The sequence below is a fragment of the Theropithecus gelada genome, chromosome 14, assembly GCF_003255815.1.
Source record: "Theropithecus gelada isolate Dixy chromosome 14, Tgel_1.0, whole genome shotgun sequence".
Classification (NCBI taxonomy): Eukaryota; Metazoa; Chordata; class Mammalia; order Primates; family Cercopithecidae; genus Theropithecus; species Theropithecus gelada.
Genome location: NC_037682.1, coordinates 20,867,294 through 20,892,406, shown reverse-complemented (window position 1 = coordinate 20,892,406; position 25,113 = coordinate 20,867,294). Strand labels below are relative to the sequence as shown.

At 50.5% G+C, this 25,113-nt stretch overlaps 1 protein-coding gene across 1 annotated transcript in view; it reads left to right on the top strand.

Moving 5' to 3' along the window:
- Positions 1-435: 435 nt before the first annotated feature.
- The window catches only part of TSPAN18 (tetraspanin 18), a 203,093-nt gene continuing 178,415 nt past the window's right edge, over positions 436-25,113 (top strand). The window contains exon 1 of the mRNA XM_025356007.1: positions 436-542. The gene's annotated coding sequence lies outside the window, so the exon portion shown is untranslated. The remainder of the gene's footprint in view (positions 543-25,113) is intronic.

Sequence of the window (25,113 nt, the reverse complement as noted above, 5' to 3'; positions counted from 1 at the left end):
TGGTCGGAGGCAGAGGAAGGGGAGATGGGCAGAGGGTGGGCCCAGGGACCCCCAGACAAGGCCTGGACGCGGGGCTGGAGGCGGAGGCTGAAGCTGGCGGGAGGCGAGGGGCAGCCCGCGGAGGAGACGCGCTTCTCGGCAGCAGTGGCGGCTGGAGACGCGAGGGGCGGAGGTTTGGGGAGGGGGAGGGAGCGCGGGGGAGGGGAGGGACGGACGGCGGCGGAGGTGGGGCCGGCGGGCTGGCGGGCGTGCAGCTGCCGCCGGCGTCGCGGGGCTCCACGCTGCGGGGCGGACGTAGCGCCGAGCGATCCACCGCGGAGCCGCGCGAGGCCGCCCGAGCCCCAGCCCCGGCTCCGGTCCCGGTCCCCGCCCGGAGCCCCGAGCGAGCGCCGCAGCCTCGCGCCGCGGTTCCCCGTACGCGCCGCCACCGCCGGGAAGGCAGCCGGCGCCTGGCAAGTTGCGAGCGCGCCCCTCCGACCAGGAAAGTTTCCCCCCGGCCGCTGGCGGGAGTTGGCGCGGGGTCCGGCCGCCGCAGCTGGAAGGTATGGGGCCCCGCACCTCAGTGCTCTCCGCACGCCGCCGCCGCGCCCCCGGGGACCTGGGGACCCCCGCGCGCCGCCCCGGGGGTGCTGCTGGACGCGGCCAGGGAGTGGGGTGGAGTAGGAATCCCAGGACGGTCCCGGGAAGCCCAGCAACCAAGTTCCACTCAAACTAGCACGCCGGAGCTGGGGGGGCCGGGGACGGTCTCGCCCCGTGCCTGCCAGGAGTCCGCCGAGGGCCGGGGGCTGCGCCCAGGACAGGTGCAGAGCCAGTGGGCTCCCAACGCTCCGGGTGGGGGAGTGGGGGCTTCTGGAGAACGGCGTGGGGTGGCAGGTGTGGTTGCAAGGTTCGGGGTTTCGGCCAGGGCTGCGCCTGGAAAGGGGCTGCGCGCCACGCCACCCGGTAGGACAGGGAGGGACCAGGGACTGGGAGCGGCGATCAGGGCCGGGAGGGCTGTGGGGCCCGGCAGCGGCACGGAGGGCGGGCTGCCTTTGGGGTCCCTGGCAGCGGGGCGGGGCGGAGGCGCCACGCGTTCCTCCAGGACCGCTGTTATTCCTTAGGTGTGTGCGGTCTGGGGAATCGGAGACTCCGTGGGGTGCTGGGTGGGTGGGAGGCTCGGGCACGTCCAGATTTAGGGGCCAGTGGGAACCATTTGGGAGGGTGCTCGGCTGGAGTGGGATCGCGCCGGCTCCGGGTCCTGCTGGAGTGAGGTGAGTGGGCTCCCGCCAGGGGGCGGTGTGCCCCGGCCCTCGCCGGCAGGAAGCGCGTTCTGGCTCCTGTGAGGCAACTGCGCTGAAATCCAGGACGCAGGGACCACAGACACCAAACTTAAACGCGGGGTCCCGCCCTGAGGAGCCCGTCGTATACTAGCCAGACAGGGAAGCGAGACTGAGGGTGAGGCAAAGGGTTCACAGTTATAAACTGCGCCGTGGGCTGGAAAGGCTGGGAGTCAGATGTGATTTTTCTCGGGGAGGGTGCCAGGTCAAATGGATGATTAAGAAATTTACCCCCAGAAAAAGACGTAAGAAACTACAGCTGCGAATTGGTGCAGAGAGAGTGGGTTGGAGAATTAACTTTTTGACGGTTCTTGGAGTTGCAGAAACCCAAACCCCAAAATGCATGCACCCTTTTTGTAAAAGTTGCACCTTTGTCCCCTGGATCTGGCCGAATCCCTGCCTGGTGAAGGCAGAATGGGGGTCTTGAGGTATCCTCTCTCTGGGCACAAGTAAACTGGGAGGCACAGGGTGGGCGGTGGGGGATGGGGCCTTAAAGACTTCAGCAGTCCAGGCAGAAGTGTTAAATTTCTCAGCAGTCAAGGAGCCCTGGCCCCCACCCTCACCCCCTGGGTCTGGGGTCTCTAGGCCACATTCTTCTGGTCATTTCACAGTTATTGGTGGAAATCTGCCCTGGGTCCCAGTTATCTGGCCTCAGGGTCCCTGTATGTAGAGTCTGTGTGTCTGTGCCTTAGGAAGTCAATGGCTGCTTGCATCTGTGAGGAGTGTCATCTTTGTCATGTGCGGGGCTAACATTGAAGGGATACTGGAGGGACTATTGCCTCATCTTTCTCTCCAGTTCCCTCCCTCCTCCCCTCGTCCCAAGTGAATGCAAAGGAGCAAATCATAGAATGTGCCGTGGCCTCATTGTGGTTGGTAGAAGTTTTCATCTTTCTCTTGGCTGGTAACCTGTGCTCCTTGGGCAGCCCCCGTCCTGCTCCCATGTCCTTAATGTCCCTTACAAAAGTGGGGGAAATGGGGGTCCCTTAAAGAGATGAGGTTCCTCTGTTCAATGTAGTCTGCCACATGTTTTTGTTGGATGCTACTGAAATGCTCCAGGACAAAGTTGCCATAAAGACAGATCAGCATGATTTTTGTTTTGAATAGAAGAGGAGGAGGAGAGAGGAGAGAAAGGAAAGGGTGGAGAAGCCTGCTGTCTCGGGATAGGTCTTTAAGACATTCCAGGGGGCTGGAAAACAAAAGAAGTATTTTTGTTGTGTTTTGCTTTTAGTGACTCTTGTTTTTCTGTAGAGGGAAGCCTGCAGGGACCAACCCTGCCTTGGAACCTGCCTGGGAGCATGGGGCCCCTAGAAGGCCAGCGTTTTCCGTGCTCTGTCCTTCGCCTTTTCTCCCCACCCCCACCCCACTTCTCCTGAATTGGAGAGGGAATTGAAACTCCCCAAGGGCTACTAAAGTCTGTGTTTGGGCTTGAAGTATCTTGTGCGCGCTCAGTCTTCTCCCAGGCAAACTCCAAGATCTCTGATTTAGCAACATTTCAAGTCTTGGGCACTCTGTTTCCTCGTCTCCCTTGTCCCCAAACCCATTCAAACAGCCAGTATATGTGGTGCTTTTACCCAACCCCAGGCTGAAATAGTAGCACATCATTGAAAGCTGCAGGGCACTTTCTAGAAGCGGAAGTTAGTTGGGTTTAGGATACCTTGGGGTTGGGTTTAGGACACCTTGGACTGAGTCCAGGAAGGAACCCTCTGCCCTTTAAAAAATGAGATTTTAATGGTCTGAGGGGTGCGTTGGAGGGCAGGGTGCTGGGTAGGGATACGCGATTAATTCAAGGATTTGTGGGAGGGAGTGCCAGGAAGAAGGAAAATAGCAGATTTGAAGTCTAGCTCTTTTGGGTCATTCATGTGGCCTTGGGCAAGTTATTTCCCCTCTTGAGCCTGCTTCCTCAGTCTGTAAAATGAGTATGTTGGCTGAGGAGATTCTGAGCCATCTTGCAACTTAGAGCAGGAGAGTCTAACCTTATAGGGGTCTGGGCAGCCCTGCTCCATTCCTTCCGCCTTCCATTCAGTGGAAGGCGCCTCTGCGGGCTGGCTTGCCTCTCTCTGCCCGCCTGTACACAGCAAAATCCTGCGTTGAATGAATGCAGCAGTTTCAGAAACCAGCTCCTGTCATCAGAGCTGAAGGACAGAGTGCCCAGCAGTTTTGGGTAGAGAGGAGAATGTCTATAACCAGTCCCTGCTGGGAGCCCCATGTTAGTCTGCAAGCTCGTGCCCCATTCTTCCTTGGGAAGAGCCCTTTCAGTTCCCGGGCTGCAGGTTTTACGGACCTCTCCCTTTCCGGAGGGCTGCTCTTCTGGCCTATTTCATCAGCCATTGAGAGGGAAAATCAGGAACATTTGTTCATGCTCAGCTGGGGTGCAGCACCGGGAGGGAGCCTTGGAAACCAGCACTCTGGTCCCACGGAGCAGATGACGCCCATCGATCAGGCATTTCTACCACCTGATACCGTTGAGCCATTGCACCAGCTTGGGCTCCTCCTGCCACCCAGGCTGGCACCTTGGACCTGCATTAGCGCTCCATTTGAGGGAGTGGGGGTGGATCATGAAACACTTTTTGTGAAGAGTGGGAGAGCAAGGTGGTGAGCCTGTGTTTGCAGTTGGCAGGGCTGGTCTTTCATCTGGGCGCTTGTTGTCTTAAGATCCAGCCCTTGCCCCTGGTCTGCACCCAAGACTGCTGCCTTAATTAGTGAATTCAACAACTTGGAGATGAGCAAAAACATGTTCACTGGTGGTGGGCAAGTATGTATAAAAGGCAACAGGATGGAGCAGAAAGGTAGCTGAACCAGGCATTAGGAGACTTGTGTTCCAGCCTGGATACTGTTACAGATGGAGCCATGTGGCCTTGTGTGAGTCACAGCCGCTCGCTGAGCCTCAGTTTCTCTATTTCTTTAGAGGCAGCAGTGCAGGTGGTTAGACTGCCTGGATTTGCCTGTCGGCTTTATCCTTCATATCAGTTGTGTGACCTTAGACCATTTAACCCCTGGTGCCTCCATTTCCTGATTTGTAAAATGGAACTAGTAATACCCCATCAGATTGTTGTGGATAGTCTTTGAGATGAAACTAGTAAAACATTTAGCATCATGCCTGGCATATAGTAAGTGCTAAATAAATGTTCACTATCATCACATTGTCATGATTATCATTATTACTATTGTAAAATGGGAGGGATTAACTTTGATTAACTTTGGTCCTTTCTAGTTTTCTGGGGCTGGATTGTGTGTGTGTGTGTGTGTGTGTGTGTGTGTGTGTGTGTGAGAGAGAGAGAGAGAGAGAGAGAGAGAGAGAAACAGAGAGAGAAAGTCTGTCTTTGGGTTAGAAGGCAAGGGTGAATAAGCTGCTTTTTTGGTTCTTTTCTTCCTTTCTCGGCCTCATTGAGGGGCTCCTGAATCTTGTGACTATGCTCGTGGTAGCCCCGTCCCCATGGCAAGAAGCCCATTTTGACGTCACTGACAATATCCTGGCTCCTGGCAGTTGAGGGATGATATTTCAACAGCTAGCATTTGTCCATCCTTTCCCTTCTACCCTTTGTTTCCCACCCTTCACCATGGTATGACAACAATATATGCAGGTAATGTGTTTAAGCTGATCAGCCTCTCCCAGAGTCACCCAAATAAAAGGCTATCTTCCTAGAAGACACTTTCGACTTTAAGATAAATAATCTGGTTCTTCTGTTGTGTTGCTTTATGTCTGGCTGGCCCTGAATCCCTTTTTGTGTTCTACCCGTGGTCTGCTCCAAAGACGTGGGCTGGGCCAGGTCTGTGGCCTAAAGCTTTGGACCATATTGGCCATGCTGGCTGAGGCAGCCTCTTCCAGCGGCTTGAAAGGGGACAGGCCAGCCAGGCTAGGCCTCTGCCTCACCTTGTTCCAGCAAGGCTGCTGCTCTGAGATATCCCAGAGATGATTATCATGGGGGCAGACACTTGGGGAATGCTGCCTGTCCGCCAGGAGCTTGACAATGCCTCATCCTGTCTCCGCCTACAAGGATGGTTTAGATATTGCCCACATTCTGTAGATTAGAGAGTGAAGGCTCAGAAGAGTAAGTGGTGGGATTGGGATTTGATCCTAGGTTGATCTGATTCTCTATCCTGTGTGCTAAACCACTATATTATATTTCCTCTTGTATCAAAACCTCCTGGGAGCCGAAAAGCCCCAGGAAAGATATCTCTTAGACCGAGTCAGGCCCCCTCCTCCCCGCCTTTGATCATCTTCCAGGCTCAGAGCACCTTATGAGATTCTGTTTTTGTCCTGCGTGGATTACTCAGGCATCTTGGGTACAGTGATAAGTAAGAGTTTTCTGGGACATGGCTGCTTATGGAGGGGTTAGAGGGGGGATGATCTTATTAAACAACAAAAGGTTGTAATGGAAAGAGGATGCATATTGGAGTCACAGATCTGAAATTTGAATCCTGATTCTGCAATTTACTGGCTGTGTGGCCTTGACTTCCTTATCTGTGAAAATCAGAATAACAGCAACCACAGATGACTCTAAAATCTCAGTGCCTTAACAAAACGATTAACTCCTGATTACATTACTTGTCTAACATGTGTCTCTGATCCACACGGTCACGCAGGGACCCAGGCTTCAAAGATGATGACTCTACCATCTTTGTAACCGCTCCTTCTAAAACATGAGGCATCCAAAGTTACTACAGATGGGGAAGAGGGAGAAGGGAGAGCCACATTAATACTCAGCTGCTTTGGCCAGGCCGTGACACACATCACTTCACCTCTAGCACCTTGGTGGGAACTGCCATCTGGCCCCAAACCAGCCCCCAGGGAGGCTGAGAATGTAAGGAAGTACATGGATATTTGATGAGCACTAAGTCTCTGCATTTACATTTACTCTAGTAGAGTGTTTTAAGGATCAATCGAGATGATGCATTTAAAGCTTCTAGTATAGACCTGGTATGTTGTTGGTTGTTAACACATAGAAGCTTCCTTTCCCTAATAATCCCAATGTGCATTGCTCTTTATAGATTACAGACTGTGTATATTGAAATTATTTCTGGGCAGATCATATTGTGCCTATAATATACCAGAGGGAGGTGAGTCCATGCATGGCAAGGGCACTAGAAGCCAGGCCCTGGATCTTCAGCCCAGTTCTCCCATGACTTCCTTTGGCTTACTGAAATTTACTACTCTGAGAACGTTTTCCAGCATGTCTCCCAGGATGTTTCAAAACCCACTTCTGCTCCTGTCTCCTCCCCCAATTCCTCAATAGTGTGGAGTATCTGTATTCATTTTATGGATGGTGAGGAGGGGAGGTTGCAGGAACTATCTGGAAACTAAGGGAGAAAGTTCTGGCCATGAGGTGAGACAAGCCAGAGTCTTAGGTATTCATAGTGAGAGCCATAAGAATTGGGCGCCACATTTGGGCTGCTTGGGGAATTGCCGTGCAGCCAAGCTTTGGGGTATCCCTCCAAGGCACACCTGGTGCTACCTGCAGCTCCCATCCACCTACGTACCTCCATGCTCACCCATTGTGTCCTTGTGAGAGTGGGCAGGGAAGTGGAGGGCCCTGCTATAGTTTGGTTTGTTTGACCTTCCAAATCTCGTGTTGAAATTTGATCCCCACTGTTGGAGGTGGGGGGTGTTTGGGTCATGGTGGCGGATCCCTCCTGAGTGGCCTGGTGCCCTTCTTCAAGCGAGTTCTCATGCTGTCAGTTCCCAGGAGGGCCGATTGTTAAAGAGCCTGGCTCCTCCCTGCCCTCTCTCTTGCGTTCGCTCTCACCGCGTGATCTCTGCACATGCCAGCTCCCCTTCACCTTCCGCCCTGAGTGGAAGCAGCCTGAGGCCTTCTCCAGAAGCACATGCTGGCACCATGCTTCATGTACCACCTGCAGAACCATGAGCCAAACAAACCCTTTTCCTTTATAAATTGCCCAGCCTTGCATATTCCTTTATAGCAACACACACGGACTAAGATGGGGCCCTAGGAGGCTTTCCAGGTCTGCTTTTCCAGTAAGATGTCCAGACCTAGGTTCAAATCCTGACCGCTCTATTGAACACTTATCCATCTCTCTCAGCCTGTCTCAGTTTTCTCCTCTGCAAAATGGCAAGAATACAGGAAAGCTAAAAAGCGAGTCAAGTGCTTGGCACATAGTAGGTGTCATGTTTGCACCTCTTCTCTCCCCCTTGAGTAAGAGGAAGAGCTGCCCTTGGCAAGGGAACAGTGCCTGGGGAGATGCTAGAAGTGGGCACACGTGCTTGGACTCCTGGTCCTTGGATGGAGAGGCACTCACTTCCCTTCCCAGCAGCCTTGGGCTGGACTCTTGTGTTGGCTTCCATTTGAAATGGGAGAAGAATTTGGAGCCCTGGGTCTTGGATTTAGACCCAACTTTTCATGTCTAACTCCCACAGCGGGTGCAGGGCTGGAGGTGTTGCTGAGAGAGGCTCCCCCACCCCGCCCTGTGTTGCTGCCTCTCCTTCTGGGGGGACAGATTGCAGCGTGCTCTAGTGGGCCAAGTGCACTGGGCCACCTGCTGCTACCCCAGCAGGGCAGGCCCAGGGAACTTGCTCATTGGCTGGTGTCTTAGCCCTTGGGGAATGAGGCATTTCTCCAGTCAAAACAGAAACGCCACCCTCCATGGTCCCTGTGGGGAAGAGCTGGGCAGGCTGGACCTGGGGAGTGGAGGGGCCTGCGGTTAGGAAGAGGATGATCTCTCAAGACAGGATTCGGAGATGTGCATTCTTCTGCTGAGCATAGTGGACACTTGTTCCTGGGGTCATTGAAGAGTGCAGCCTTCCCCTGCAGCTGGATTTACGCTGACTCAGGCACGGAGGCCAGGGATGGCTGTGACTGTGGCACCTTGGGGCCCTCAGACACTTCCCTCACTCCTGCATCCAGTCCTCGGCTTCTGTGATGCAGGGCCCGCAGCTCTGAGGCAGCTCCATAGCTCTGTGAGATGGCTTATTGGTTTCCTGCGGCAGCCGTGACAGCACCATAAACTAGGTGGCTTAAAACAACAGAAACTTATTCTCACAGTTCTGGAAGCTAAAAGCCTGCAGTCAAGGTGTTGGCAGGAACATGCTGTCTCTGAGGGCTCTAGGGAAAGGTCCTCTTTGCCTCTTCCTAGCTTCTGGTGGTTACTGGCAACCCTCTGTGTTCTTTGGCTTGTAGATGCCTCCCTCCATCATCGCATGACATTTTTTCCTGCGTGTCTGCCTCTCTTCTTCTTATAGGGACACCAGTCTTGTTGGATTAGAGCCCACCCTAATGACCTCCTCTTAGCCTGATTACATCTGTGAAGTTCCTGACAGCCAGGGGTTAGGCTGTCAACATATCTTTTTGGGGTACACAGATCAACCCATAGAGGTGGTAGTATTATTGCTCTGTTTACAGTCAAGGAAGTCAGCGCTGAGAGGTTACATAATTTGCCCAGGTTCATACACCTATATACAACTAGTAAGTGACTGGTAAATTACTCTCTGTACATTTCATTCCTCTTACGTTACAGTAGGTTTGCATACCTACCTCATAGCCTAGTCCTGAGCATCAAAGGAGGTGAATGTCTGTGTCAAAACACACTCTGTCCACAGCTAAGTGTTTGCCAGTTGTGTTATCCATCTTTGCTCCCTAGATGGGATGTCTCCCAGGAAACATCAGCGTATAGAAATTACAACCAGTTGCAGCTAGAATGTTTTCTAGAAATAATTGTTTGAGTTGACTGAATGAAAGGCACCATTTGCATTCTTTCAACTCGCCTTTCTGGAGTTGCCTGCCAGCTCCATCTCCTCGCAAGTAGAGAACATCAGATGAGATGGATTTTTCTTGCTTGATAATTTTGCTGGGTTCCATTTTAGCACCAGAAGTCATGGTGGCTTTTGTAATTTGGGCTTCTCTCCCCAGGAAAGTATCTGGGCATCTGAATAGGGAGGGTCCCTGGGAGGCTCAGTAGATGACTCTCAGCTCCAGAGCCCTTCCCTCGGGGCAGGGAGGGTTTGGGGGTTCAGCTGTGGAGGCTGGAGGACTCTGATATGCAACCTCATCTGGGTGCAAGGAAGCAGGGGAGGCAACCTGCTGTGGAGGGTTGGGACACATTCTGAACACAGCGCCTGGGTTCAAACGCCCGGTCGGCCTCACACTATGACCTTTGTTTGATCTTTGACAAATCACTTCAATTCTCTCTGACTCCGTTTTAACTCATCGGGGTTGATGAAAATGCATAAGTGTATCTCTTGGGATGGAATGTGGTACATGAAAAGTGTTCAGTGAATGTTAGGATTACTTTAAATATTTTATTTGTCATCTGTTTTCCTCCATAGAGTGCGGGCGGAGATGTTGCTGTTTGGTTTTCCATGGAGCCTGCAGTGTGGAGCTCAGTCCCTGGGGTTGGACAGATGCTCATATGCTGAATGAATGAGGAAATGAATGATTGAATGAGTAGATTCTTAGCTATAGCTTCTGTGGGATTCCATCCCTCCTTGCTATGTACCAAGGCCTCTGCCCCTAAGCCCCTCTTATGTGGGGGCATGGGGAGGCCATAGCACCAAAGCCCAAAGGGAGCCATAGAATGCGATGAAAATGCTCAGGGCGTCCAGGACAGAAGGGCCACCTCATGGATGCAAAGGACAAGTTGGGTTGGAGGATGAGGAGAAGTTGAGAAGGGAGTCTGGGAAGATTGTGGTCACCGCAGGAAGCAGGTCGTGGTGGCTGAGTGGGAAGATCACATTCAGAATGTGGGGTTTCTCCCATGACACAGCCACCAGAGGCACTCCCCGATGTCTCCAGCACACCAGAGAGGCCCGCCCTTCTCTAGTGTGGTAAATCAATAGGCGTACCTCATTTTAGGGAGCCCGATCTATGAAAATGCCAGCTGGATTTGAAAGTCTTCATTCAATTTATAGACAAGTTAACTCTAAGGTTCCCACTGCTTCCTTCTGCCTTAAAAATAAATTCCATTTACGGAAGTTCAGCTTACACACTTTGTTAGGAAAACATCTGCTGTGTTATGTGGTCATGTTAGCCGCCTTGCTTAAAACCCTTCGATGGATTCTCGGTTGTGTTCAAAAGGCTTTCATGTGGCCTCTGCCCCCTCCCCAGCCAAGCCTCACTCCGTCTTCTCCAGCCCATCTGCCGTTTGTTTTCTTCTCTTGCCCCTACCTTCATGGACGAGTCTTTGTGACCTTCCTCCCCTGGACTGTTTTTCCTCCCTCTTTAGTTACCTGACGCCTCCTCATCCTTTGGATCCCAGCCCCCGCATTACCTCCTCCAGGAAGTCCTCCTTGACTTCCTAATGGGCCAAATTCCCCATCTGTAGGCTCAGATGGCTCCACAGTCCTCTCCTTGGTGGTATTTTGTCACTCTTGGATGATTGTTGACTTCTCTGTGTAATTTTTTTTTTCTAACATCTATTTCCTCCACTTTGGTATAAGCCCAGGAAGGCAGGGGCAGTGCCTGTCTGTTCATCCCTGTATCCCAGGCACCTGGCAGGGTCTCAGAAGGTGCCTGAGAAATTCTCTTGCCTTCTCTCCATTTTCTCCTCTGCAAGCCAGTCTTTTTTTAGGTTGTTCTGGTGGTTACTGGTAATCCTCCGTGTTCTTTGGCTTGTTGATGATCACAGCTAATATGTATTGATTACTTGCAGGGTGCCAGGCCCTCACAAATCAGATCTCATCCACCAATAGAAGAGTTTCTTACAGTGGGAACGCTGGAGCCCACCTGACTTGAGCCCCAGCTTTATCACGTACCTGCTCTGCAGCCTTGGACAAGCTCCTCAACTTCTCTGTGCCTCATTTTCCCATCATAAAATGGGACTAAATATAACACCTAACTTATGAGTTGTGAGGATTACATAAATTAATTCATGTAATATTTGTTTTTCCAGTTTTGGAGGCTGGAAGTCCATGACCATGGTGTTGGCAGGTTTGGTTTCTTCTGACGTCTCTCTTGTTGGCTTGCAGATGGCCACTTTCTCTCTGTCCTCACACAGCCTTTCCCTGGTGTCTCCTGTGTGTCCAGAGCTCCTCTTCTAAGAATACCAGTCAGATTGGATTAGGATCCTTAAGGCCTCATTTTAACTTCATTACCAAAACATTCACATTCCAAAGTGCTAGGGGTTAGGGCTTAAATATGAGTGTGCAGGGAGCACAATTCAGCTGCTAATATCTTCTAATTCAGTACTCTATCCCCATTTTATGGTTGAGAAAACCAGGGCACAGAGAGGTTAAGTCACTTGCCCAAGGTCACACAGCTGCTAAACAAGTATGGGAGTGTAAAACCCAGGTAGTCTGAACCTGGAGCCCGCACTCCACCACCAGATGGTCTGTTTCCTGGCTCTGCTCCTCTGCGGATCCCCACAGTCTTCCCTTTTGGAGCTGGTTTGTTTCTTAACAGCAGAGTGGGGAGGAAATCAGGATCCAGGGGTCTTTGTGACTAATCTCCTGGCCCTTTGCTCCCGTCCAGCCTTGAATCCCTTGTTTGGTGGCAGCCGCCAAAACCACGAGGGAATGGGGGCCTTTACTTCTGCACCTAGGCTGTGAGGGAGGTGGAGGCCGCAACGGGGTGGGATAGTAGTCAGAGATCCCAGGAAGTGAGGGGGGTTTCTTGATTCCAGGGTTTCCCTCTTTCCATATCTTTTTTTTTTTTTTTTCCAGGAGTTATCTGCTCTTTGAAAATAATCATGTCTGGTTGGGCACAGTGGCTCATGCCTGTTAATCCCAGCACTTTGGGAGGCTGAGGCGGGCAGATCACTTGAGGTTAGGAGCTCGAGACCAGCCTGGCCAACATGATGGAACCCCGTCTCTACTAAAAATACAAACAATTAGCTGGGCATGGTGGCGGGTGCCTGTAATCCCAGCTACTCAGGAGGGTGAGGCAGGAGAATCACTTGAACCCGGGAGGCAGAGGTTGTAGTGAGCTGAAATTGCGCCAGTGCATTCCAGCCTGGGCCACAGAGCCAGGCGAGACTGTCTCAAAAAGAAAATAATCATGTTTTCCCGGTGAAAGACTTAGGAAAAAATAAAGAATAACAGCAAGAGAATGTGGAAATAGAACAAAAGCATATTCAATGGAAGGTCACTCTCAGTCTTACACCAGTCTCTGTGCCCAGAGAAAGCCCTGGGCTGCTCTTTGGGCTTTCCAGCCTGCCTTCAGGCCAAGAGATTGAAGCGGGTGCTTGAGGTTGGAGGAACCGGAGGGAACAGCTATTCACCGAAGCCATGGAGCTTCTCCTGGGTAGACCATGGGACATGGGAGAGGTCCGTCCTTTTGGGATGAGTCCCTGGCATGCCACTGCATGGCCTGCCATGATGCAGTCATTCCCGACTGGTGGATTGGGCTGCTTGTCTCATGCACACCCCTTTCCTGTTGCCCCACCAAGCAGAGACACCTATGGTAGGGTGGCCACCGGGTCAATGACCTATTCTCTTTGTCATGGTTGCCTGGCCCTCTCTGATCTCTTCCTGCCCCTTGCCTATTCCTGCTTGGTCCCTGCAAATATCATCTTGGCCTTTTCATCTCGTGGGGTGCAGGGGCCTGGGCTAGGTGGGGTTTGGGAAAGAGCCCTTGGGACCCTTTGGGGAGGATGTGTGACCGGGAGACCTGTGGGTCAGGACAGAGGGCATCTCTACCTTCCTCCAGTGTGCAATGAGGGTGCCAGTTGGCAGATCAAAGGGCTTTTTGTTGTTGTTTTATTTTCCTATCCAGAGCCTTCTTGCTGGGAAAGCAGGCTGTAGAACCAAGGGGAACAGCTGCCACGTATGTGTCCTGTGAGAGGGCAGGGCCAGCCAGCCAGGAGTGTGGGGCATCTGGTGCTGCTGAGGGGCTGGGACTGGGCCACAGGTGGGAGCTTTCCCTGGGAGACTCTGCACCTAGAAACTGATGGGAATGTAGTGGCCGACCTCAGAGGCTGTGGGCCCTCAGCAGGACAGGAACACCTGCAGAGTATTAGCAAAGAATTGGGGGAGCTGCCCCACAGCCCCACCCTAGCCTGTGAATTTCTGTCTTCCACTGTTCTTCAAATGGAGTGATGCAGGGAGCACTGGACTGTGAGTCCAGAAAGCCTGAGCTTTAAGTCCAGTCTTGGTTTGATTCTAACAAACTCTCATGTTCCCTCTGGACTTGTTTTTTGAGACAGAGTCTCGCTCCGTGGCCCAGGCTGGGGTGCAGTGTCGCGATCTTGGCTAACTGCAACTTCCGCCTTCTAGGTTCAAGCGATTGTCCTGTCCCAGTCTCCTGAGTAACTGGGACTACAGACCTCCACCACCACACCCGGCTAATTTTTTTGTATTTTTAGTAGAAACGGGGTTTTGCCATCCCTCTGGATTTCTCGTATCTCATCCGCATAACAGGAGTGGGGCTGCTTGTTCTCCTTTTAACTCCAGAGCCTCTGGGTCTCCCCTGAGAGTCTCGAACGGGGAACATGACCTCGGAGCCTTGTGTCCCCTGGAGAAAAGCTCTCAGGAAGCCGAGGCGTGGTTGTTGATGGAAGTGGGGATGCTGTTTAAATAAATTAAGAGCCAAAGAGGACAATCCATGGCATTCTTTTCAAGAGCTGGGATGATATGCATAACATTTCCTCCCTTTCATTTGATAATTTTTCCTTCTCAAAGCAGTTTAATGAAAGAAAGTGTCTGAAGATTTGCTGCACAATGAGCTCAAATACAAATATTCTTTTAAAAAGGTGGTTGCTATGTAATCAAATTTAAATAATGGGCAATTTTTGTTTCTTCGTAGTCTAACCACTTACAAAGGTCTATTCAAACCTGTCTGAGATGTGTGTGTGTGTGTGTGTGTGTGTGTGTGTGTGTGTGTGTGTATGTGTAAAGAAAAATGACCTTACTGATAGAATCTTTTTGGAAAAAATATTAATGATGATGATAATATAGTTAAAGTTGTGTGTATGAGTTTGCGCGTGTCTGCTGGTGAGACATATGGGATTAACATGAAATGAGCTGCTAGAAGGAAGTTCTGAAGGCAGCTGTAGAGTCCTCCTGGCATTTGAATAGGTGCTGTGAGCAAGAGAAGCAAATAGTTTTGGAGTTCCATGGATCTGGGTTCAAATCCTGAGTTGGCCCCTACCAGCCACATGACCTTTGGCAAGTTATTTATTCCTTCTGAACCTTAGTTTCCTTATCTAGAGAAAAAGGGACAGCAAGAACAAGATCAAGTGCCTAGCGTGGTGCTGGGCATGGGAGCGACCTGCCAGGTTGGCCCCTTCGCCTCCCCTCTGCACCCTTCTCCTTCCTCTCCTCTCTCTGCTGTCTCCCTACTCCTTTCCCTTTTCTTCCTTTTCCTCTCCAGAAACAGCAGAATTTTTCTGTGTACACACCAGACCCATATACGTTATAGCTCATTTGATGCCCAGCAATCCAATCGGAGTGGGATTTTTATGTCCATTTTACAGAATGGAGACCTGAGGTGCTGCAGTTATGGAATCGGGTAGATCACCCAGCAGGTGGAGGGGTATATGGGAAACAGGAAATATTTGTCTGAAGCATAGCAAGGCCTGGCCTTTTCCCTTGTATGGAAATTTTTGCCTGGGAGGTATGTGGAATGCAGAAAGGGTCCTTGGTGTTGCTCCGAGTAGCCTGCTTCCCTGCTACCCTCCTTCCCTCCTTCCCTTCCTTCTTTCCTTCCTTTCTTCCTTCCTTCCTCCCTCCCTCCCTCCTTCCTTTCTCCCTTTTTTCCTTCCTTCTTTCTTTCTTCCCTCCCTCCCTTCCTTTTTTCCTTCCTTTCTTCCTTCCTTCCCTCCCTCCCTCTCTACCTTCCTCCCTCTTTCCTTCCTTCCTTCCCTCCTTCCTCCCTCCTTCCTCCCTCCTTCCCTCCTTCCCTCCCTCTTTTCCTTCCTTCCTTCCTTCATTCCTTCCTTCCTTCCTTCCTCCCTCCCTCCCTCCTTCCCTCCCTCCTTTCCTTCCATTGTGTGCACTAGACTTTTAGTGAAGGTTTGAAGCTGAGGGTCGTCCATCCAGAGGGTAGTGACATGTCATCCAGCCCAGCAGTGCACAGTGGACTGGTCTGTCTTAGAAACTGCTCAGCCATACTTGCCGTAGGAGCTCTCCTGGGTCCCTGACTCAGACTCCTCTTGTTCACTTCTTGTGTCTCAAGCTTCTTCCTTGTCTCAGGCCTGCTCTGTCCCTCTCTGAGGCCAATCAAGGACACAGAGTGTTTCTACTCCCCTGGTCTCGCTTGGAGGAGCCCCTGCCCCTGGCATGGTGACTCACGCCAGGTACCGCTAATACGAAGAAAGCAGGAGGGTGGGAGGGGATGGCCTCTCCAGCACCCAACTCCTCATCCTTTCCTGCCATCCACTCTCCCATTGACAGAGACCCTTTCTTATGGGCCCTGGCTGGGGCCTTGGCTGAGGACATGATGGACCCACCAGGCCGGGGCCTCCTTGTCTTGGACCTGCAGAGGGATGGCTTCATGGGGGGCCTGGCATCTGCTCTCATACTCCTGATGCTGCCTGATTCCCCGGGACTGAATTGCACTTCAGTGCACGGAGGCTTCTTAGGAAACATCCTTCCAAGAGTCCTCCCCAGGGGCCGGCAGACCATTTTCCTGAGCCGCCTCTGCCTGCTTGCCTCTCCAGTTGGTTAGGGGAAGCTGTCAACAAAGGCAGCACTTCCCCCTAAAAACTTAGCCAATGATGCATCTGGGTACATGCACATGCCCTCAGATGGGTTCTGTTAGGCCCCGAACTTGTACCTTAAGCCATCACCAAGGTTTGCATCAGGAAAAGTGTGACATGAAAGGCAGAGGGTAACAATGTCTTTGGGGTGAGGAGCAGCAGGATTAGATCAAGCGCTTCTGCCAGTTCAGTGGGCAATAGAGCCGTGGGGTGCAGTGGTTAGAGCCGAGGCCTGGGGTCAGGACATTGTGGACGCATTCCAGTCCTGTCTGTCTCTGGTTTGTATGACCTCAGGCTGGTTACATCTTGGTGCGTCCTTGTCCTTCCATGTGACATGGGAAAACAGCAGGCAAGTGGTTGGGGAGAAGCCGAGCACGGTGCTGGTGGGGCTTCTGCAGAAACAGCTGAGTCCTTGGAAGTTTGAGGCCTCGTGGGAAGATGTGTGCTCCGGGCTCAGAAATCCCCAGTTTTCAAGTTGCCCTTGGGTCATTTCCCATCACCCCTATTCTGCCACCTCTGAGAGCAACAGGCAGACTCCCAAAGCCTGCAGCCCTTTCGAAAGTTTCTGCGGTTGCTGGAGTCCTGCCTTACTTCCTGGTTGTGGACGGGCATGCCAGGTGCCTTCCTCGGGCCCAGAGCTCTGTAGAAGGAAAAGACTTCAGAGATGAAGATAAAACTGCTCCTGCTGGAGGAACTGCTGTTGTAACAGCACCCGAGTACCCGCTTTTGGGTACATATTGCTGAAAATGGCCTCAAAAAGGCGGATGTGAAGATGTTAGGGAATTTTTAGATATTTTATTTTAGTTATTATTTTTTACATTTTCAGTATGAGTGAGGGGAAAAGAGCAAGAAGGAGCCATCTGGCCTGGTTGAGGGGAGAAAATGAGATTGCTTGGTTTTCCTTTGCAGCAAAATGCACTGTGAGTTTTTCTGCAAATGTTAATAAAGACAGAAAGCAGTGAGACAACAGTGGCCTCCTGGGCTGCCGCTGGAAACACCTCCAGAGTGGGGCCTCCTCCCTGGGTTTGTGTGTATTATCGCTTCAGAAAAGGCCAATTTTCAGGGATGTCAGATCACCAATCTCAGTTACATTCGAGAAAACCTCTTTCTTCTAGCCCAGAGATCAACAGGGGAACGTCTGCTTTGGGCTGCAGTCTTGTCTCAGCCTGGGTGCTGTCTCCCCTGTTTACTGCTTAGCCGGGAAGAAGTGAAACAGATGTGATTGGTTTGAGATGAATGAGGTTACTGTCATGTTTCTGGCCTTCGCAGTGGTTCCTAATTGGTTGCAAGAAACTCCATGGAGTCGGAGGAGAGAGCTCTGGCTTAGAGATGGGGGTGTAGCTTCAAGTTCCAGCTTCGACCCAGCCTCATCACGTGACCTTGGACAAGGCAGTACTCCTCTCCGGGCCTGTTTGCCATCTATAAAAACCAGGGCAAAAAACCAAAACTTAACACACACACACAAACAAGCCAGGGTTGGGATAAATTATCTTCACAGCTAGCTTTGCAGGGTTGGCATGGGAAATAGAATCAAATAAGCCGAATAATGGGGTCAGGTGTGGATTTAGTTCTTTCCCTGCTTCTCTTATAGTCACCCTGGGTATGAGAAGCCTGGGCTGCTTAAGAAAGTAGCAAGGGTACTTTCTTAAGTACCTTTGGTACTGCTACTCCAAAGAGCAGGGGTAGCATGGTGTGGTAGTACCTGGATGGCAGACACTTTTCATCTCAAACGCCAATGCTGATCGATTGGTAGGGCCTGTCTGAGTGCAGCTGAAGGGTGGATGAGCCTGTTTTACCCAGGCTCAGCAGGAAGGAGTGCCAAGATCAATTATTGATGTCTGTCATGGCTGGAGGAGGGTGGAGTGCTAGCGAACAATAGATGGGGAATAGATGGGGGGAACTTTGGGGTGCTGGGTATAGAGCGTAGGGACTGGGGCACTTGAATGCCCTGTCACTGGCTTTGTTGCTCTATGACCTAAGGTGAGGGTCCAATATGGGGCTGAATTTCAAAATAATCATAAAATAATCATACATGGGCGTCTTTCTTCTTCAGGAAGTCTGGTTGGTACTATAGAGTTGAGCTAGTGCATTGCTGAGCATGTGTATTTTGAAGAGGCCATTCAAGTGATTTTAATATAATTTCATCCTGGTGGAGAAACAGTAAGTAAACCACTGACAACCTATTCAGGCTCCAGTTCACTCATCAGTAGAGAGTAGGGTTTTCCTGATCGTACTGCATTGGAGCCCTGAGGCTCCAATGAGCTCGCGGAGAAGATGGTCTGAGCAGTAGCTAAAATAAATGAAGTGCACAGGCCAAGGATACAAAATGATGGCATGTATGATTCTACTTATATAAAGTTCAAAGTCAGCAAGAGAATCTATGGGAGTCAAAGTCACAACAGTGATGCCCTTTGAGCATGAGTTGGGGGGTGTCCAGGAGGGGCACGAGGGGCTCCTGGGTGCTGGTGTGTTCATCCTCTCATCCTGGCTGGTGGTAACATAGGTAGGCTCAGTTTGTGAATGTTCGTTGAGCAGTACACTTCAGATCTGTGTACTCTTCCCTCTCTGTTATACTTCGACGAAAAAAAATTCTATTAATAAAACAAAAAAACAGCTAAGCTGATTCTAATCAGTTGAAAGAGTGAGAGAAGGTGCATAAAAGCCCAGATTTCTGGTTTCCTTGACACATGGCATGGTCTGGTGGCAAATGTGGGCTGGGGGTAAGCAGCAGCCGCCCCACGTGGGTGGGGCACGTTGCTGCCTTCTGTTGTGGTTCGGAGTTCCTGTTGGGATTTGAGTATAAGACCCAAAACTAAATGCTTCTCTCTGGGACTCCCAGCCTCTGTCAGGGAGTCTTTGCAGATGAATGTTGGGTGAGTTAGAAGGGAACAGACGTCTCCTGGTCATACTGGGGTTCAATCCTGACTCCACCTAAACTTACTATCTTGGTGATTTGGGGTGAGTTATTCAGCCTCTCCGAGCCTCAGTTTACCCACTTGTAAAGCAAGGAGAGTAGTACCCACACCAAAATATTGTTTTGGCCAGAGGCAGCCACTCATGCCTGTAATCCTAACACTTTGAGGGGTAAGGCGGAAGGAATGTTTGAGGCCAGGAGTTCAAGAGCATCCTGGGCAACATCGGGGGCCCTGTCTCTACAAAAAATAAAAAAATAAAAATTAGCTGCAGGTGGTGGTGCATGCCTGTTGTCCCAGCTACTTGGGAGGCCGAGGCAAGAGGATTGCTTGAACTGAGGAGTTAGAGGCTGCAGTGAGCTTTGATTGTACTACTGCACTCCAGCCTGGGCAACAGAATAAGACCCTCTCTCAAAAAATAATTGTTTTCTGGTTAGGGCAAGATTATGATTAGAAAATGCACAGTGTGCCTGGGCAGCAGGGATGCCCAGCAGAGCTTCATTTGCCCACTTTCCCCACTGCTTGCCTGGTGCTACCCCTTGTGCCTGTCAGGAAGGAAGACTCAGTTCTTGGGGAGGAGTCACCTGGACCCAGCCTTCCCGTTGCTCATCTGAGGGTGAGATGTGGGAAACCCATTCTTGGGGCCCTGGCAGTTCCCTCCTCCCTGGCCCAGCCCTGTGTCCCCAGCCAGCTGGCATTGAAGAATGAGGCCTTTCTCTGACTGGTCAGGGCTAGAGGCCCAGGCGAGGTGGTGGCTGTAGCTCCCAGCAGCTGATTCTGCTGGCCATAGCGCCAGGCTCTCCCACAGGCGAGCATCTGCTTTGCCTTGTGGGGCAACCGGCAACTAGGAACATGCCAGCTCCCTGGCGTCTTTTCTCCATCCTGCCTGCAGCAGCCGAGAGCAGCCCTGCCTAAAAGAGACAGCTCTCTGGGGCACAGAACTTCAGCAGGGAGCTCGCAGCTTGGATCTCAGCTGCCTTCTCGGCTTTTTTTAAATCCCAGATATCCCTTGGGCAGGGAGATGTGGGGACCAAGGGACTTCCCTCCTCTAAGACTCAGCAGCCTTATGTGGAAAATGGGTGTGAATCGTAGCAGCCTCTTAGGGCTGCTACGAGGAGGGACTATTTGTACTGATCCTCGTTGCTGCTCAGGAATCTTAAATATGATCGCGAATATGACTGTTGCCATTACGACTGGTTACGAGGCAGCATCAGGGGAAGCCATTTGGGTTGACTTTGGTATAAAGATGTGGTTTGAAATGCCCTGTGTCTCAGAACAATCTGTTTTGATTTATTCTACTGTGGGAATTTGAAAATGGCCCAAATGTTTCTCCTCTTCCCCACCTCTCTCTCTCAGCACTTGGATTTCCTCACTCCTGCACTCATCTCCTCGTGCACACTCACATGCTACCGTCACACTTGCTCACTCTCATCTTTCCACACTCAGAGTGCAGGTGGAACTTCCAGTGGCCCAAATACTTTTCCTTCTACCTCAAAGGCTCACACTGTTTCCACTACACGCACACACACAAACACGTATGTGTGGTCATTCTCACACTGAGACTTCTCTCCCTCTCTCTCATCCCCCTAGTTCTCTCCCTCACCCGCAGCAGAGCTGCAGGGTCAGAAGACTCGGTTCTCCCTCTGTCTCTTACTAGCCAGCTCTATGGCTGTGTGATATGGGCCAAGTCACTCAGCCTCTCTGGGCCCTGGTTTTCTTCCTCTCAAAACAGACAAACTACTCGTTTATGTTTAGAGAGATCATCATTTTCTGGCCGGGCATGGTGGCTCACACCTGTAATCTCAGTACTTTGAGAGGCCAAGGCAGGCAGATCACTTGAGGCCAGGAGTTCAAGGCCAGCCTGGCCAACCTGGTGAAATACCATCTTTACTAAAAATACAGAAGTTAGCTGGGCACGTCTGTAATCCCAGCTACTTGGGAGGCTGAGGCACAAGAATTGCCCGAACCCTGGAGGCGGAGGTTGCAATGAGTCAAGATTGCACCACTGCACTCCAGCCTGGGTGACAGAGTGAGACCGTTTCTCGAAAGAAAGAAAAAAAAAAAAAAATCAACACTTTCTTCCGCAGTATTTCAGATGATCTGAGATAAGGTTCTTTCTACATCTTAAATTCCCTAACTCTGCCAGTGAGCAGACTGGATCTTATTAGGCAGACCATGTGCCAACCTGGAATTATATCAGTATTTTAGCCTTTTCCTGGTACTGAAGAGGCATCGCTTGATTGCAAGCTAGAAACTAACACAAGGTCGGGAGAACACGGAAAGTTCAGGACGGTGATTCACTCTTCACTTTAGAGAAGCCACAGTGTCATAGTGCCGCACTCACTTTTATTCTTCTCATTTCCTCCTCATGCACCGGCAGAGATGACTTAGGGAAACAGAGGCAGCGGTCAGGTTGCCACTGTGAATGAGGGGTGGGGGGCAGCGGAAATCAAGACAGAGATTTTGTGTTTCCTGCACCACATCCATCAGAAGGATCCACTTCCTTTTGGTGTGTATCCCTCCTCCCCACCCACTTCCAGGGACAGAGAGCTAGAATGCATCGAGAGCATACCACCTCCTGTGTACTGCCCTATTGAATCCTTGCAACAACCCTACAGGTTAAGTGTGGATCCATTCCCATTTTAGGGATGGTAAGACTGGTGTATGGTGAGGCTAAGTACCTGGCCCGGCATCATACTGCGTGTCTGGCAGAGCTGGGTCTGCAGCTGGGTGCTTTGGTTCTTGAGCTAAGCTTGTGACCACCAAACCCTGCAGTCCTGAGTGGCCCTGTGTCAAGGTGGAGTGGAAAGACACAGGATTTCAAGATGAGAGGCTTGAGTTTTAATCTTGCTCTGCTATTAATTTGTTATGAGCCTTGAGTGAGTCTCTTATCCTCTGATGCTCAGGTTCCCCATTTACAAAATGAAGAGAAAACTAAAACCTGTTGCTCAAGATTACGGTGAGGCATGAGGGAGGTAAAGTGCCTGGGACAATGTGAGTGCTTCCATATGTCAGCTCTTTTCGTGGTTTTCTGATTTGCCTTGGCAAACTTTTTTGCTAGGCATGTGGGCTTGCTACCTGGCATAGAGGGCCCCGCCCTGGAGTTAGAAGAATTCATTCCCAAGTGACATTGCGCATAGGTCATCATGATGCCTTTGTATAAGACCCATTTGGCCACCAGAGTGTCTTGGGGATTACATTTCAAGCACTAAAGTGGAATGAATGAGGGATGATTTCGTGCAGTGGTATTCAACTTTACTTGTACCCACAGAACTCAAAGTTCCATGTGGAACTTTTTTTTTTTTTGAGATGAGTCTTGCTCTGTCGCCCAGACTGGAGTGCAGTGGCGCGATCTCGGCTCACTGCAACCTCCGCCTCCTGGGTCAAGCAATTCTCTGCCTCAGCCTCCCGAGTGGCTGGGATTACAGGTGCCCACCACCACGCCTGGCTATTTTTTTTTTTTTTTTGTATTTTTAGTAGAGATGGGGTTTCACCATCTTGGCCAGGCTGGTCTTGAACTCCTGACCTTGTGATCCGCCTGCCTTGGTCTCCCAAAGTGCTGGGATTACAGGCGTAAGCCACCGCACCCAGCCCACGTGGAACTTTCAAATGTGAAATTGCTCAAAATGGTGCTGCCCTGTTGAAGCAGGCATGGGGGCTGCTCCACCCTCCCCAACTCACCTCCTCACTTTGTTATCTCCTAGGGAATCCCTGGGGAACCCACTTTGAAAACCACAGGCCATCAGGTGACAGATGATGAAACTGAGACCCAGAAAGGGGCGGTAACTCACCCAGGAACCTGAAGCAGGCACTCGGCTAGAATTATTTTCATTAGCAGCCTCATTTTCCTTTTTTATAAGAGAGCTTTCCTGTGTTTCTTTTGGCTATCGATCTTAATTAATCACCTAGAGATGTGTCTTTCAATATTGACACTTACTTAGCAGCTGACGTTTCTGAATTACTCTCTCTCCTACCTTCCTCATAGTCGTAGATAAAGACTGGATGGATATTTATTGTTAAAGCTGGGAAAATGGGGCTTTTTATTTGGAAGCTTTTGAAACACTGTATTTACCCAAATAATCCTGCCTGAGTCTGCAGGTGTTTGGAGACCCAGGAAAATGTATTTGACGAAATAAATGAATAAAAATTGTGACCAGAGTGAATCCCCCTATGAGGCGGTTTGTAGGGGATCTTAAGAGTCCTATTTGAATGCAGCATCTCTCTCCACTTCCCACATCCCCCCTTTTGCAGCCCCCGCATCAATTTGGTGTTCTAGACCACGTGGCCTTCTTCCTTCAAAACCTAATTTCCACATGGATTGAGCCAGCAGTGACCAGCTACATGAAGAGCTTTAGTGAGAATCAATAGGCGAGGTCCCTGGAGTGTGCTCTACGCTGGCTGCATGTGAAACATCCCAGCTAGGATGAGGAGCAGTGAAAGAAAGATGGATGCTTGCAAGACATCTGGGATCTTGGATGTTTAAGGGCAAGGTGAAGTGACTCAGAGAGGCTTGGTGACTTGGCCAAGGTCACACAGTGACTTCCAGGCAGTGCCCTCATCCTCTAGGGTTCCTAGGCTGGTGCCCTTTCCAACACACTGAACCATTTCTTTGCTGAAAGCAGACGGCCCTTTGCTTTATTATGGAGGCAATAAACCGATTCTTTAGTGTGGCCAAAGACAGAGAGGGAGCGAGCTATTAATTAGAGGACGATTTTTAGGGCACATAAATGGGCAATGCTATCAGAGCAGGTAGAGATCACCCATGGTATGTCCAGCTGTCCCTGAGTGATGGGAGGTTCAGGAACGGAGAAGACCTGGTGCCTGCCAGCGAGCGTGGAAGAAACACATGTGAATTCAATTCAAGGCTGGCGAGGCTCGTGCTTGGCTCCCCGCACACTTTGTGTTCTGGGAGTGGGTGGAGAACACAGTCTTCTCCAAGCCTGACCCTGGCAGCCTGGCAGATTTCATTTCTTCCTTTTCTACTTGGGAGGCAGACGGGCTCCGGGGCCAGGCTGCCTGAGGTTCAGATGCTGGCTCTTACTGCGTGGATCTGTGATCTTCGGCTAACTGCTTGTGCTTATAGAGTGGGGATAGTAACAGTACCTTTCTCACAGTGTGGTGGTGAGGTCCTAATGTGATAATCCACAGCACACATACATGCTTAGGAAGTGCCTAGTGGGGTAAGCAGGCAGTTTGCATTACTTGTTACTTTAGGGCATCTTAGAAGGGAGTGTAATTGTTTCTGCATTTAAATAATAATGTTTATCACTTTCTCTGATTGTAAAAGTCACACATAAGGCTGGTGCAATGGCTCACATCTGTAATCCCAGCACTTTGGGAGGCCGTGGGTCAGCAGTTGAGGTCACTTGAGGTCAGGAGTTCAAGACCAGCCTGGCCAACCTGGTAAAATCCCATCTTTACTAAAAATACAACAATTAGTTGGACATGATGGCAGGTGCCTATAATCCCAGCTACTCAGGAAGCTGAGGCAGGAGAATCCCTTGAACCCAGGAGGTGGAGGTTGTAGTGAGTCAAGATCACACCACCGCACTCCAGCCTGGGTGACAGCAGGACTTCGTCTCAAAAAAAAAAAAAAGAAAAAGGTCACACATATACATATCTCAGCTACCTAAAGCTAATATTTTGTGTATGTTTCTTCCCAGTTGTTTCCCTGTGTGTTGTGTATGTTTGCATGTTGTTGAGTAAAATATATGAGAAGCCAGTGTCTTGGACTGAACTCTAGCACTAGGCCCCAACACACCAACCCAAAATGGAGTCATTCATGCTAAAGTTTCACCTTATCAAACTGAAACGTAAATTGTTTACTTGTAAGATCTGACCTTCCAGGAAATCAGGAGGAAGATGATAGCTTAATCTCCGAAACAGGCCAGTTTTAGCTGGTGTGATGAAGTCCTCTCTGTTTTAACCAATACAAGGAAAGTGACTTTAAATGACCAATCCACATTTTGTTCTTTGTTTCTGCCTTCTTTAGCCTTTTCCTGTCTATAAAGCCCATCTCTTCTATTCAGCTTAGCAGAACAACTTTCTTTCTTTCTTTCTTTTTTGACACAGGGTCTCACTCTGTTGCCCAGGCTGAAGTGCAGTGGCTCTATCTTGGCAACAGAGCGCCTTTCTGTTTTGTAGATGGGATGCTGCCCAGTTCATGAATCACTAATAAAAACAAATGAGATCTTTACAACTCAATTTGTTGAAATTTTGTTTCTTTGACAGTTTGTGTGTGTGGGTGTGTGCACACGCATATGTATGCATACATATATCTATCTCTATCTCTATATAAATGA